This window comes from Oryctolagus cuniculus, chromosome 12 (genome assembly GCF_964237555.1).
Source record: "Oryctolagus cuniculus chromosome 12, mOryCun1.1, whole genome shotgun sequence".
NCBI lineage: Eukaryota > Metazoa > Chordata > Mammalia > Lagomorpha > Leporidae > Oryctolagus > Oryctolagus cuniculus.
Window position 1 is genome coordinate 19,434,038 of NC_091443.1, and position 14,400 is coordinate 19,448,437.

The window sequence follows — 14,400 nt, forward strand, 5'->3', positions numbered from 1 at the left end:
TGCTCCACTTCCGATCCAGCTCTCTGCTGTGGCCTGGAAAGCAGGAGAAGATGGCCCAAGTCCTTGGGCCAGTGCATCTGTGTGGGAGATCCGGAGGAAGCTCCTGGCTCCTGGCTTAGCCTGGCCCTGCCTGGGTCATTGTGGCCATCTGGGTAGTGAACCAGTGAATGGAAGATCTCTTTCTCTCTCTCTGTCTCCACCTCTCTGTGTAATTCTGCCTTACAAACAAATAAAACAAATCTTAAAAAAAAAAAAAACAATAAATAAATGAAGGTTCTCATAAGCTAAAGACTTGCTACCTTCAAGAGATGGGGTCTTGGCTGGGCAGCGGGTGGGGTGCATGTTGGCCCAGTGACCAAAGCAGACACATGCAAGGGGCTGACACTGCGGGTGGCTCAGGGCACTGAGGTCGGTTAAAGACAGTAACGTTGTTTGATTTTGGGTTTGAGACGGTTACAGGGCTAGCATCGTCACAATTGGTATCTCAGTTATTTTATAATCGATGATCCAATTGATAATGGAAATTCCAGGTCAATGCTGTCTCACCAACTCCCTTTTGGATATCTTCTTTTTTTTTACCTCTAGAAATATAGAGATATTGCATAAATCAGGAAAATTAATTTTTCATTTCTATTATTTGTGTCAATGCATAATCTGCCATGACTAAAAAAGCCAACTTATAACCTCTTTATAACGTCTGTGTGACTCTGAGTTTGAGAAAAGAGGCTACTTAGTGCAAATTATATATTTCATTTTCTGGGATATAAAATTGCCTGTTAGGGGCATGACAGTTTATATTACCTGGGAAGTGGAAATGATTTACAAAAGCAATTTACATTAATGCAATAGGGAAAGCTGAAGGCACAGATTAAAAATAATTAACTTTTTATACCTAAAATAAAGAAAAAATTTATTTATTTGAAAGAGAGATGAAGGTAAAGAGACAGATCCCATCCTCTGGTCCAATCTCCAAATGCCAGCAGCCAGGCTAAAGCTGAAAGCCGGGAACTCAATACACACCTCCCACAGGAGTGCTGGGGCCCAGTCACCTGAGCCAACACCTTTGCCTCCCAGGCTCTGTATTTACACAAAGCTGGAGTCAGGGGCTGGAGCTGGGCATGGTCCAGGCACTCTTATGTGGGACGAAGGCACCTTAACAAGTGTCTTAATCTCTAGGCCAAACGCCTGTCCCAGAAAGAAACATTTCAATTTGGAAAAGTGCTCTGAGGGGCCGGCGCTGCGGCGTAGCTAGTAAAGCCACTGCCCACAGTGCCAGCATCCCATATGAATGCTGTTGCTCCACTTCCGATCCAGCTCTCTGCTGTGGCGTGGGAAAGCAGTGGAAGATGGCCCAAATCCTTGTGCCCCTGCACCCACGTGGGAGACTTGGAGGAGGCTCCTGGCTCCTGGCTTTGGATTGGCGCAGCTCCGGCTGTTGCAGCCATCTGGGGAGTGAACCAGTGGATGGAAGACCTCTCTCTCTTTCTCTCTCTCTCTCTCTCTCTCTTTCTCTGCCTCTGTGTAACTCTGCCTTTCAATTTAAATAAATAAATATTTTTAAAAAAGTGCTCTGATAACCAACAAACCCCATGTTGTGCTTTGTAAAAGACCTTGCTGAACACTCACAATACTAATGTTTGAAATGAAACGAAACATCTTAAAGCTATTAGAGACAGGGAAAGCGTTGAAAATACACGAATCCCTTTTACCCAATAAATCCCAAACCTAACCTCTAGTGAATTTCTTTTCTTGGCACTATCACAGGAAGAAGGGAAAGACCAAGATGTCCTGGCAAATCGGAGGCGCTCCCCAAGGTTGTGGATTTGGAATGCATCCTCCAGCAGCGACCAGAGGCTTTAACATCTGCTACCTCTGTGCTGCCGTAAGACAGCCCTTAACCTACCGAATCCGAAAAGCAGAATTGCCTTTTAACTTCTGGTATTTCTCAGCAGTTGCTGCCGCTGGTATGATCAGCCGGATGGTGGACTTTTGGTCAGCTGTGTGTCTTGGCAGGGGTTTGTCTGTCTGAAAGAAATTCAAAGAAAAGGCATGGCTATTTTTATACAGGAGATCTTATTAGCTGAGATTTAAGGAATACTTAAATAACAGCTGGTAGGAACAGGGCGTGCATTGCGGAGGAAGGGTGGCAGCTGTAATATAGGAAAAAGCCGTTAGAAATAATAAAATGGAATAAATGACTGATGAAAAGTTAGGCACATGGCTGTTTTAGCTAGAGGTCGAATCCTAGGAAATTGGAGCTACAGCAGATAATTAGGGGCTCCAGAAGCCCTCTCTCAGTCACAGCCAGCAGAGGGTTTTTGTCTAATAGACTGCAGGAAGAGAGGCGGCAGACGATGGCATGGGAACTGTTCCCAGGCCCACTGGGTGCGAGGAGGGACAGCCGAGTGGCGGGAGCACACAGGTTGCCAAGCAGGCTGGCGTTTTAACGTGGCCAGTCACGTCCATGGCTCTCTCGGCAGCTGGCTCTCAGTGGAATTTGGCTTTTTGGTATATTTTTCACTTGGGAGAGTTAAAAAAAAAGAATCAACAAAAAATGTCCTGTGGCCTTGACAGGGTTGGAATGCTATGTGGAATGAATGGATCAGGCATTTTAACTAATTCTCTGGCTTTACTCCTCAGACACTTGATTATTTTTAAGAGCCTATTCTGGATTTTCTTTCATGAGGTGCTGTGTTATTCTTTTTTTTTTTTAAATAAAGATTTATTTAATTTATTTGAAAGACAGAGTTACAGAGAGAGAGAGAGAGAGAGAGAGAGAGGTCTTTCCAACCCGTGGTTCACTCCCCAGATGGCCGCAAAGGCCAGAGCTGTGCCGATCCGAAGCCAGGAGCCAGGAGCTTCTTCTGGGTCTCCCATGTGGGTGCAGGGACCCAAGGACTTGGGCCATCTTCCACTGCTTTCCCAGGCCATAGTAGAGAGCTGGATTGGAAGAGGAGCAGCCGGGACTAGAACTGGCACCCATATAGGATGCTGGTGCTACAGGCCAGGGCTTTAACCCACTGCACCACAGCACCACCCCTGGTACTGTTATTCTGACGTTATATGTGTACACAGATACTACTCACATAGGGATAGGCATGATTCTAAATACATGTGACATGCAACCTGACCTTGAGACAGATAGTTACTTTTGTAAATAGTGTCTTTCCCCCTTTATATTAGATACCTAAGAATCGGAAAAGTTTTTCCAAACACATGTTCTTCAAGCTCATAGCATCCAGCAAGGATGATTATGTTTATTATACTTACAAGTAGGAGAAATGGAAATTGTTGCAATGGTTTGTCCAAATGATCTAACCACTTCATGATTGAGCTATAATTTAACCTGAATTGCTAGGGTCCTATCTTAATGATTGCTGCTGCCGCCTGTTCAAATAAAAGGATATTGATTCTTAAGGCAATCACAACCGAGGTGTAGTTCGTATTTCTAATAATTTTCTCAGCAATACTGTTTCATGTCTCACCTAGAAGTAAAAGCAAGTGTCAATGTGTTGAAATGTATATCCTGGCCATAGACACTCTACACTGTCAGAAATTAAAAAGAACTAAAAAGATGGAGACCTAGTATAAAGTCAAAATAAGAAATTGAAGATATATATGACTATTCAGGATTCTCCTTATCCTTTTGTTACTTGGAGAAATAGCATGGTGAAGAAATCAGTGTCTCAAAGAAGTTAGATATGAAATACTCTGGTCTTAAAAGTAAAAGCAACAAGCAAAAACCCAAAAACCTGTGTATTGGGGAAACCAAAGTGATGGGGTTTATTTAATCAGTTAACTGAATTTTTAAATTTATTTATTTGAAAGGCAGTGACAGTGACAGAGACAAAGAGGGAGAGAGAGAGAGAGAGATCTTCCACCTAGTGGTTCACTTTCCAAATGCCTGCAACTGTCAGACCGCAAGCCAGGAGCTTGGAACTTCATCGGGTCCCCATGTGGATGGCAGGGGCTTAACCACTTGAACCATCACCTGTTGCCTCCCAGGACCACATTAGCAAAAAGCTGGGTCAGAAATTGAGTGGCTGTGAGTCAAACCAGGCACTCCAATACGGGACACAGGCATCCCAAGTGGCAGCTTAAGCCCCTGTACCACCCTGCCTGCCCTGGAATTGTTAAGTATTGAATTTCTAGATGACAGTGTCCATCAATTTGTTCTCTTATTTCAGACAGAGGTACTGTTCATAAGCATGGATTATTTGAGTAAATAATTGCCCCTTACTCATTTTTCTAAGATAAAGAGAGAATATAATAAAGTATACTTGATAGCCTCCCTGAAGTTATGTGAAAATTACCCAGATGATAGCCATAGAGTTTCATTTTTATGGGCCAGGCAAAAACTATTTTTAAAAACAACTAATTGTGGCCAGTGCTGCGGCTCACTAGGCTAATCCTCCGCCTGTGGCGCCAGCACTCCGGGTTCTAGTCCTGGTTGGGGTGCCGGATTCTGTCCCAGTTGCTCCTCTTCCAGTCCAGCTCTCTGCTGTGGCCCGGGGGCAGTGGAGGATGGCCCAAGTGCTTGGGCCCTGCACCAGCATGGGAGACCAGGAGGAAGCACCTGACTCCTGGCTTTGGCCATCTGGGGGGTGAACCAATGCAATGAAGACCTTTCTCTCTCTCTCTCTCTCTCACTGTCTAACTCTGCCTGGCAAAAACAAAACAAAACAAAACCAACTAATTGAAAATATTGCTTTGGAGGGAAAATTGAAAATAAGACTATAAGATGAAGGAGTATTTTATTCAAGAATTCTGATAGAACAGTTACATTCATATTGACTTTGAGCTCAGTGAAAACATATTTGGATGTGCATATCTTATTATTGTCAAGAACCCACATCATCACATTTGTTATGGAAAATAATAGTAAGAAAGACATCTTAATGACTGCAAAGCATCATGGAAACACTCCTTGCAGTTGTATAATTCTTTTTAATTATCAAAAAGGTCTCATATTTATTATATCATTTTATGCTCAATTTTAAAATAATTTTGAACCTCACACATAGTCACACAATTAAAACTAGCTTTCAGCTGAAAGCTGAAGTTTTTCACCACTCAAATATCCATATATGTCATCTAGCTTTTTTTAATTTAAAGTGTACTTTTTTTTTTTTTTTTTGACAGGCAGAGTGGACAGTGAGAGAGAGAGACAGACAGAAAGGTCTTCCTTTGCCATTGGTTCACCCCACAATGGCCGCTGCTGTTGGTGCACCATGCTGATCCGAAGCCAGGAGCCAGGTGCTTTTCCAGTCTCCCATGCGGGTTCAGGACCCAAGCACTTGGGCCATCCTCCACTGCATTCCCTGGCCACAGCAGAGAGCTGGCCTGGAAGAAGGTAATCGGGACAGAATCTGGCACCCCGACAGGGACTAGAACCCGGTGTGCCAGCGCCACAGGCAGAGGATTAGCCTATTGAGCTACAGCGGCGCCAGCTTGGCTATAGTCTTAGAATATCTTTGTTGGCCTGTCTGGCTATATGATTTGCAAGAATTTATCATCACATCAGTACTAAGATTCCTGTTGTTCAAGATTGGTGCATTATTTATTCGTTGAGTTGCTCAGTCACGCTCAGAATTCAGATTTTCTATTATTGTCCTCTTGCAGTCATCTTCTGTGGGAATCACCCAGTTGTGAGTTTCCACAGGAATTATCTGTGGCAAGTGATTTACTCGTGTCTTCCAGAGACTTCTTTCCACCATGGTCGCTGGTGCCTCTTGCATGTCCATGATGGCTGGTACGGTCCATCCTGAATCATGTGATTAGCAAAATGAAACAATCACAGTGTCACTTTTTTACCTGCTTTATTCTTAAAAAAAAAAAAAAAACGGACTCTGCAGATAAATTACTAAAATAAACATACATGGATTACTAGATCTGCTGTGAAATAGCTATGTTGTTGACATTTTCACACCGCATTTTCTGAGAACTTGTGGGGATCGGCTAGAGGGATGGGTTTTAAGAGATAGTAAGAGTTGTAAGGGTAGACATCACAGAATTATAAACTTCTTTAATGTCTTTATATGCTACAGTCACAGAAGATGTTTGAACTAAATCCACTGCCATTTCCATCTTGTTCAACCGAGAAAATAGCTCTTGTGGGAATTCTTTCGACTATGTCCACCTGCCACAGGGTATTAGCAGATTAAAGCAAATGTTGGGAGGTGCCCTGTGTCATCTAAGTGAACAATGGTACATTTGTTTGCCTTTCTACCTTCAAAAATATTTGAAGGTCAACGTTTGAAGAGAATGTTTTGTGAACATGAAAATAGCCATGTCCTTGTGTGGAAGTAGACTGATACTTGAAGAAGGATCTTCCAGCTGCGTAACCACAAACAGGAAAGCAAGCCCAACACGAGAGGCCAGTTCTCTTCATATATGTTTTTTTTTTTCCAGTGTGCTCAAGGCTGCACCCACCCCTAGCCATCACATACTCAGGGAGTCCCTGTCATAGAGATGCCTAGAATCCCATCAGAGCTTCTGAACTGTGGGCCTAAAGTTAACAAAGGAGGAAGCCCAAAAGGGAGAATGTTGAGAGAAGTGTTTTGGTTCTGACCACAACTTTCTGAAATGTGCTGTTCCAGGACTGATGAATTACAACGTGATACAGATTAAATCATTTATTGGGGTTATTATTTTCACATCCCACTGCATGGCGGAACTCCGTAGAAATAATACAGTTGGACTTAATTTCCTTTTCTGTAAGTTGAGGAGGGCAGAAGGTGGCTCATTCTTAGGTAGTGGGATGTTTTATGCATGTTTAAGAAGTGTTCATTTAAGAAATGAGCCCTGTGGGTAAATAGCTCTTGAGACCTGTAAATAACTTACTATCCTTAGCAGCTGTAGTACTAGATGACACAAAATGTTTTTTTCTTTTTACTTCTTGAAGAAAAAAGTGATTGTTTAAAAAAAAAGTTGACATTGTAACAACTAGTAGAAGACACTCAAAATATGGTGAGAATTAGTGTTAAACAGAAAACAGATCACTCAAGGGAGTGATTAGTTTGGCTTGTCAGAGTTTGGGTGGGTGACGTAAGTGCTAAATATTTGAGGCATATGGTTAATTCCACGGACCTCCAGGAACGAGACACTGCATGAGGTTTGGTCATTGAAGAGGAAATTATTGACAGTTATCCCATGCCTCACTATATGATTCATTTTAAAACCTTGAGCTTAAAACGAGACTGAGGAATCAAACTCTCCACCTAAATCAGCATTCGATCATGTACAGAACCAGGTGTCTTCTGGCTGTGCAGAGTTTTCCTGAAGTCTGGAGGCGGGGAATGTGGCCGGGAAGCAGGTGCAGCTGCCCCTCCACGGGGAAAGAACGCTGTTGGGAGTGAGTGGCACTGGTTTGGGGTACCCCACAGGGACTGCCAGTCGCGTGCAGCGTGTGTCGGTTCTTTGTGTTCTGTCTGACTCAGCTGGAACCAAAAGAAGCAGCAGCTAAAGGCAGAGCCTACCTTTCGGCAGCCAGCACAGGGTTTGATGTTTCTGGACGTTTTTGCAACACGTCACCCCTACCCCAGCTCCGGCTACCTTACGAGCGCTTCGCACATGAAAGTGTGCGACTCGAACGTGGCTCCCGCCGCACACGGCACGCCCATCCAGGAGGCAAGCAGAGTGCGCTTTCTGACCGCCGTGTGCTGTTTGATGTGTGGCGGAAAAGCGCCGTGGGTGCACACTCCCCTGGGCTTGCTGCCCTCTGCCCTGCACAGCGCCCCTCCACGCAAGATCAGAAGCCGCGCTTACTGTAGAGCAGCTAAGCTTCCTCCACTTCCCTTCCAGGCATTCACTGCCGACCCGGCAACTTCTTGATCACAACAAACATTGCGACCACTTTGTCGTGATCTGCCAGCATGAATCCACTGGTGACAACGTCTATTCTTTTTCAAAGCCTTTTTATTCGCACCTGAACATTTTTATTTTCATTCATTTGTGGATATTCTCTGATCTGCCTGTTCCAGAAACCGAGAGAAACATTTATACCAGATACAGAGCTGTCACTTGGCACACTGCATCAGGTGGAAGCTGATATCTTTAAGAACTTTGATAATCTTCATTATTGTGTTGGAAATTTATAACTAGCTCTCAGATCAAGGATATCCAGTTTGAAAGTTGTTTGGCCCGGTAGCTTTTGAGATAACTACATTTTAAAAAATTATACTTGATGTCCACAAAAATATTTTGTACTTTTTTTTTTTTGACAGGCAGAGTGGACAGAGAGAGAAAAAGGTCTTCCTTTTGCTGTTGGTTCACCCTCCAATGGCTGCCGCGGCCGGCGCGCTGCAGCCCGGCGCACCGCGCTGATCCGATGGCAGGAGCCAGGAGCCAGGTGCTTTTCCTGGTCTCCCATGGGGTGCAGGGCCCAAGCACCTGGGCCATCCTCCACTGCACTCCCTGGCCACAGCAGAGGGCTGGCATGGAAGGGGGGCAACCGGGACAGAATCTGGCGCCCCGACTGGGACTAGAACCCGGTGTGCCAGTGCCGCAAGGCAGAGGATTAGCCTAGTGAGCCACGGTGCCGGCTAATATTTTGTACTTTTAACAGAATAATGCTTTATAAGTGTTAGGGTCCAAAAAAAAAAAAAAGCCCACCACCCGAGGAACGACTCCAAGAGACTTTTTCTCTCATGCAACCAGCAAAGGGTTAAATTTATTGATCCAACATGTTGGGGCCCTCTGACAAGGACAAAGGAGCAGTGAGGAACTACAGCATAGGGTTCATAAAGGCAAAAACCGCAAAATCGGGAGGGGGGAGAGAATACACGGTTGCTAAGCGGTTGCTAAAATCTTACAATCAGCAATTATGATTTTAAGACATAGACAAATCACATCTTCATTATTAGCCCAGGTAACCCAGGTGCAACCTTTTTACTTTTAAGCTTGAGCAATCATGCTAGGGGGTTTTTGTGCGTTGCCAAGGGTGGTGTAGTGCACTGCTATTGTCCGACTATTTGAGATCATAGTTTCAGACCAGAGTCTCACGGTGGGGGGGTTGCTTTCCCAGAATGCAGTCTCAAGTGCTCCAAAATGGAGTCCCTACTGTCAAGGTGCTACTTTACTCTGTCTTATTTTCACAGCTGCACCAGGAAGGTTTAAACCTGTAAGCTTAAGCTTAACTTTTGACACCCGCACATATACAATTTTTAACTCTTCATAAGTAACAAAATATAAGAGTGTGAATTATTTAAATGTCAGAATTTTCCTTTTTTAAAATATTTATTTATTTATTTGGAAGTTAAAGTTACAGAGAGGGAGATTTTTTTAAGCATATGCAAATTAATTTTTTGTAAGGTATACAAACTTCATGCGTTTCATAAATACAAATTTAGGAACATGGTGATTCATTCCATGAGAGAGAGAGAGCTTGATCTGCTGGTTTAATCCCCATATGATTGCAATGCCTGGGGCTGGTCCAAGCTGGAACCAGGAGTCGGGAGCTTCTTCCGGGTCTCCCACGTGGGTGCCAGGGGCCCAAACACTTGGGCCATCTTCCACTGCTTTCCCAGGCCATAGCAGGGAGCTGGATCAGAAGTGGAGCAGCTGGGACGGGAACTGGTTCCCACATGGGATGTGGGCATCACAGGTGGCCGCTTTCCCAGCTACGCCACAAACATCAGAAGTTTCTGAATTGTTGCCTTCTAGAAAAAATGGTTAATTTTAAAGCAACAAAAACAGCAAACCTAAGATATCAATAGTGCATACACTTGACATCTTATTTTCAGTGCTTGTGTCTGCTGATAAAATAAGCATTGCATAGGATTGATTGTAAAGACACACCCAGAGACTGGCACTTGGAAAAGAAGGAGATCTTCTGAGCTGTGCTTATCAGAAAGTCCAGAGGGACGGAGCTGAGCATCCAAGGAGGGTGCTCACTCACTCGGAGCATCTCAGAGTTGGATGAGCAGTTGACTGCCAGGGTGACACCGGCCTTCCCCCCTCATCCAGTGCTGTCTCCTCTGTTGGTATTCCTCTTCCCAATCTTCGTCCATGTGCAGCAAGAACAGAGCTGTCAAGGCTGACTCGGAGTTCCCGCCTGGTATCTGTTCTCAGGAACCCTTTTTGGTTACAGGTGGGAGGAAGCAGCCAGGGCTGGCCAGACTCAGCCAGGCCTGCCTGTTACGTTGAATAAGCAAGGTAGACAAAAGAAAACAGGCCGGCGCTGTGGCTCTCTAGGCTAATCCTCCGCCTGCGGCGCAGGCACACCGGGTTCTAGTCCTGGTCGGGGCGCCGGATTCTGTCCTGGTTGCCCCTCTTCCAGGTCAGCTCTCTGCTGTGGCCCAGGAGTGTAGTGGAGGATGGCCCAAGTGCTTGGGCCCTGCACCCGCATGGGAGACCAGGAGAAGCACCTGGCTCCTGGTTTTGGATCAGCACGGTGCGACGCAGCGCGGCGGCCACTGTGGGGTGGACCAACGGCAAAAGGAAGACCTTTCTCTCTGTCTCTCTCTCTCTCTCACTGTCCACTTTGCCTATCAAAAAATAAAAAGAAAGAAAACAGCAGACTGAATTTTTTTTTTTTTTTTTTTTTTTTTTTTTTTTTTGCTGACTGTGAGACCCCATTAGCTGACTTTAGGTTGTAACTAAAATGGGAATCCTTGTTTTGGCTGCTACAGATGCAGAAAGATGATTGATAATATTAATGGTCCCAAACAAAGGAGGAGTATATCTTGAGTGTTTCAGATAGAGTCTGTCTTGCTTGAGATCGAGAAGAAAAACTCTTGTTTTAAAAAACACAATTTTGGGGCCAGTACTGTGGCATAGCAGGTTAAGCCTCTGCCTACAGTGCCAGCATCCCACATGGGCACCGGTTCAAGTTCCAGCTGTTCCATTTCTGATCCAGCTCCCTGCTAATGGCCTGGGAAAGTGGTGGAGGATTGCCCAAATGCTTGGGCCCCTGTGCCCATGTGGGGACCCAGGAGAAACTCTTGGCTCCAGGCTTCAGACCTGTGAAGCCCTGGCCATTGTGGCCACCTGGGGAGTGAACCAGCAGATGGAAGACCTCTCTGTCTCTCCCTCTGTCTGTAACTCTGTGTCTCAAATAAATATTTAAAAAAAAAAAAACACAATTTTGGGGTCAGTGCTGTGGTGCAACGTGTTAAGCTGCGGTCTATAGTACCAGCATCCCATATGGGTGCCAGTTCCAGTCCTGGCTGCTCCTCTTCCAATCCAGCTCCCTGCTAATGCACCAGGGAAAGCAGTGGAGGATGGCCCAAGTGCTTGGGCCTCTGCACCCACGTGGGAGACCTGGAAGAAGCTCCTGGCTCCTGGCTTCAGCCTGGTTCAGCTGGTCATTGCAGCCATTTGGGGAGTGAACCAGCAGATGGATGACCTCTCTCTCTCTCTCTCTCTCTCTCTCCTCTTTCTCTCTCCTCTTTCTGTAACTCAGACTTTCAAATAAATAAATAAATCTTAAAAAAAAACCACAGTCTTAAGAGACCCAATAAGACATCTAATATTGTGATTAAGTAAATTAAAAGGTAAAGTAAAGCAAGTCGTCTGGGGAAAAAAGATAACAAAATATGTAATAATAAGATTTGTACCCAAAAGAAACATAATCAGGGATTTCAGCATGCACTAGTTATGTGCCTATTTTTTTTCCAAACAAAAATAAGGAAGAAAGAGAGAGAGAGAGAGAGAAGCCTTTAGTAAAAGAGAAAGTTTTTAAAATATCCAAGCTTTTAGAGATTACATTTTACATTTTTAATCAAAAATATAATATTTTAATATGACTTTATTGTTTCTGTCTTTCCTGAAATGGTCATCTTACAGAACATGTTGCCTAGAGAAAGGCCAGAGGGACAGAAAACAGTAGCAACACCAGTGCCAAGACGTGGCAGGTGTGACCAGAAGTGACAGGACACAAGGACAGCATCTGTCTCCCACCCCTCTCCCCACGGCTGTAGCCGGGCTCCAAGCTTTGCCCTGTCCAGGAATGGCCACATGCTGCAAAGCATTAATGAGCTTCACAGCTTGCACTGAATTTCTCAGCATGTGAAGAATTAGTTATGTAGCACCAGTCACAAATCATCTTCAAAGTCCACCAACAGGTGCCTATCTTAGTGCATTTTGGGGTTGCTGCTAACAGAATACCAGAGACAGGGTAAGTTACAAAGAAAAGATGTTGACGTTGGCTCACAGTTCTGGCGGTACAAGGTCAAGCAGCACAGTGAGTGATGACCTTGCCGGCAGAGTGCCGAGGCAGTGCAGGGCCTTGAGAGGCCAGAGATGGGGAGCCTCCGTGCGTCTCCTCTGATCTCTCAGGCTCACTCTCTCGCTCGCTCTCGCTTGCTCTCTCTCTTGTCACCAGTATCCATTCATGGGGGCTCCACCTGATGACCTCATCTAACCCTCACCTTTCTTTCTTTTAGTTTTTATTTAATGAATGCATTTTTTCATAGATACAACTTTAGGAATATAGTGGTTCTTTCCCCATACACCCCTCCCAGCTCCCATCCCACCTCCCTCTCCCATCTCCTTCTTCATTATGATTCATTTATAGTATGACTTTATATACAGAGGACCAACTCTATGCTAATCATAGACTTCAACAATTTGCACCCATGCCCACACCCAGCATATACAGTAGAGTTTGGGGAGAGAATTTGCAGTCGATTCTCATATTACAATTCAATAGGGACAGAGGACCTACCTGGGGAGCAAGTGCACAGTGACTACTTTTGTTCCTTTAATTAACACTCTTTTTTATGACATCAGTTGTGGGGAGCAACTGGGAGCAACTCGGACTAGACTAAGTTACTGGAATTAAGACTTATTCTATGCATCTGCTCTCCCACAATATGGCGCTGGGAGAGGAGGAAACAGCTTCTACACAGCTGCCTCCAGTTCAACCAATAAACTGTAGGACCTGCTCCTGATTGGAGGAGAGCAGCGTACTCGGCGTGTGGGTAGCAGAGTTGGGATTGGTGGAAGAGGACTATAAAGGAGGAGAGAGACAACATGCACCAGGAACATCTAAGAGGAACACCTGTGCAGCCCCCGAGAGAGCCGGCCGGCGGTGTGCGGCTCCCCTGCGGAAGTGGGGAAAGTGGCAGGGGGCCCGCCCCTCCACAGAGGTGGAGGGACGGTAGCCAACCCGGGAAGAACCAGCAGCAAACCCGGGGAGGGCCGAGCAGACAAAAGAACAACGCAGGGCCCTGTGTCGTTCCTCCACGAAGAGGGGGAGCGACAATCAGTGATCCTCTGAGGCTCTTGCCATGGGCTGCCAAGGCTATGGAAGCCTTTTGTGACCATAGACTCCATCAGTATTTGGACACGGCCATAAGCAAAGTGGATGTTCTCTCCTCCCTTCAGAGAAGAGTACATCCTTCTTTGATGACCCTTTCTTTCCTCTGAGATCTCGCAGAGCTCCTCCATGTAGGATATTTTTTGTCATAGAGTGTTGGCTTTCTATGACTGAAATGCTCTCGTAGGCCTTTCAGACTAACCAGGAAGCCTTAAGGGTTGATTCTGAGGTCAGAGTGTTATTTACAGTGAATGTCATTCTAGGAGTCTGCTCTGTGGACTACTTCCCATTTTGGACTTGCCTTCCTTTTTAATTCTATTATTTTTACCGGGTACTTGATGTTATTTATATCATCCTTTTTAAACTTAGACTGATCTATATGTTACCTTTAACATTTAATATGATCATTTTAACAGTGAAGATGGTGTTTATACCACTGATTGTTATGGGTTTGGAGCCCCATGACTAGTTCTTAGGCTGTACCCTGAGAGGTGAGTCTGTTTGTAGGAAGAACTAGACTGTTTTACAGTTACAGACTACCTCCTCCATCTCTTATCCCCCTCTTATTTTTAACTGGGATCTTTTCCAATTGCTTTAAAATACATATGATTAACTCTATGTTACATAGAGAGTTCAACATATAGTATGAAGAAGAGAAAAGAGAGAGAAAGAAAGAAAACAGAGAAAAAACAGACAAAACAAAACAAAAAGGATATACACAGTAAAAAGTAACAATGGTAAACTGTCTCTCGACAGGTCAAGGACTATTGAAGACATTGATTCTAAAAGTGACAATTTCGCTTCTACAGTTTCATTTTAGGCACACTATTAATTCTCTTAAATCAAGGAGAACATATGGTGTTTATCTCTTTGGGATTAGGTTATTGCACTAAGTATGAAGTTTACCAGCTGCTCCATTTTGTTGCAAAGGACCAGATTTCATCTTTTTTTTTTTTTACTGCTGTGTAGTATTCCATAGTGTGCATATCCCACAATTTCTTTATCCAGTCTTCATATGATGGACATTTAGGTTACTTCCATGTCTTAGCTATTGTGGATTGAGCTGTGATAAACATGGAGGTGCAGATAGTTCTTTTGTTTACTGATTTCATTTCCCTTGGGTAAATTCCCAGGAGTGG

At 44.5% G+C, this 14,400-nt stretch overlaps 1 long non-coding RNA gene across 2 annotated transcripts in view; it reads left to right on the forward strand.

The window, feature by feature from the left end:
- The window catches only part of LOC103351262 (uncharacterized), a 47,192-nt gene extending 36,839 nt beyond the window's left edge, over positions 1-10,353 (forward strand). For both annotated transcript variants that reach the window (XR_007910268.2, XR_007910278.2), the window contains exon 5: positions 1,765-10,353. This is a non-coding gene — a long non-coding RNA (uncharacterized lncRNA). The remainder of the gene's footprint in view (positions 1-1,764) is intronic.
- The last annotated feature ends 4,047 nt before the right edge of the window (positions 10,354-14,400 follow it).